Here is a 1712-nt window from a genome sequence, read left to right as displayed (position 1 = left end):
CACACAGATCTCGCAGATCCAACAGAGATTTGTGCTTAACGACTCTTTAACAATCAGAGCAGCTTCTTGTGGAATTGAGAGTCCCGGTGAAAGTCCTCTCAGTACGTTGCAGCAGCCGTCGTCACCGACTGATTGCTCTCTTCCATTGGATTCTGCCATTTTGTTAACTGCTGCTCTTCCAGTGTAGACCCTGCAATTTCTCGTTTCTGTTATGACTTCTGAGTGTGTGATTAAAGTGAAGAGTAAGCACACATAACTGCCACACACACACTTACCCCATGTTCGCACACCGCTACAACAGGCACCAGTAACTCACACAAATACACACACTCACACTCACCTGCGGATACCCTATGAAGACATTGTTGAGTGCACCTTTACACAGACCTGCACACACTCCACCTAAATATACACCCACACGACACTCACTTCACGGCTTCACTCCACTAACCCACATAAGTTATGCAAGCCAGCCCTCGCCACAGCCGTTTTCAGTATTTCGTCCTTCTTACTTGGTGCTGTCAACTCATTAGTTTCTGGTTCCTGTGGTGTGAAAATTGCCACGTACGCAAAGGCTTTTATTGTTGCATTCCGGTTTGGTGCAGCCATGGGTTTTCTCCTTGCTGCAAAGGATCTCTTGGTGTTTTACATTGTTTAATCTCTTCAAGCTGTACTATGGTTATGACTGGGAAGGCGTTTTGAGACTATTACTGGTTATGGTCTTGGCGCTTCTTCCGTGGCTCTCTTTGGGAGAGTTGGCGGGGGTATCTGTGCTAAGGCTGCTGATATTGGATTTGATCTTGTGGGCAGAGTAGAAAGAAGCATCCCAGAAGATGACCCAAGAAGTCCTGTTGTGATTGCTGACAATGTTGGTGACAATATTGGGGATATTGCTGGATGGTCTCTGATCTTTTCGGCTCATATGCTGAATCCTTTGGTGCGTCTCTTGTTGTTGCTTCCATATCATCCTTTAAAATCATCATGATTTCGCTGCCATGTGCTATTCTTCGCTTATTAGTTTTGTGGGTATTCTGGCCCGTTTGGTCGCCACTCTTTTCGCAACTGATTTCTTTGAAATCCAGGCTGTCAAGGAAACTGAACCATCATTGAAAAAAACAACTTGTTTATTTCCACCATTCTTATAACTGTGAGAATTGGAATTGTTAGCTGGATTACCCTTTCACCCTCATTCACAACCTTCAGTTTTGGTACTTAGAAGGCTGTTAGGAACTGGCAGTTGTTCCTGTGTGTGGCTATTAGTCTTTGGGTAGCGGAGCAGGAGGATAGGTCATTGATAAATAAATGGACGCCTCTTATTGAAAATATGTAGAGGAATGGATAGGACCAGATAGTCCGCGGATAGGTGGACCTTCACCCACTGCTACACGCACCCACTCACAAATGCATGCTTGCCACCCCTTACATACTCATGCGTGCATGCGTTCATGTACCCTCCCATGTGCGTGCATATACATGCACGCAATTTCTCACGTACACATGCACGCATGCATTCCCACCTTCACACGTACACATGCACACAATACTCTCATGCATTCACACATTCATAATCACACATACACGCATGCATGCACATGCATTCACACACTCACACAAGTACATTTGTACTCGTTCATACATTCTAACACTCACAAACATGCAACACTTTCATAAATTCAAACACGCTCTCACACACTCATACTCATATAACCATA

At 44.7% G+C, this 1712-nt stretch overlaps 1 pseudogene; it reads left to right on the top strand.

The window, feature by feature from the left end:
• Positions 1–211: 211 nt before the first annotated feature.
• LOC131162867 (pyrophosphate-energized vacuolar membrane proton pump 1-like) lies at positions 212–1330 on the top strand (annotated as a pseudogene).
• The last annotated feature ends 382 nt before the right edge of the window (positions 1331–1712 follow it).

The sequence above is a fragment of the Malania oleifera genome, chromosome 8 (assembly GCF_029873635.1).
Source record: "Malania oleifera isolate guangnan ecotype guangnan chromosome 8, ASM2987363v1, whole genome shotgun sequence".
NCBI lineage: Eukaryota > Viridiplantae > Streptophyta > Magnoliopsida > Santalales > Ximeniaceae > Malania > Malania oleifera.
This window is presented reverse-complemented; position numbering and strand designations above follow the sequence as displayed.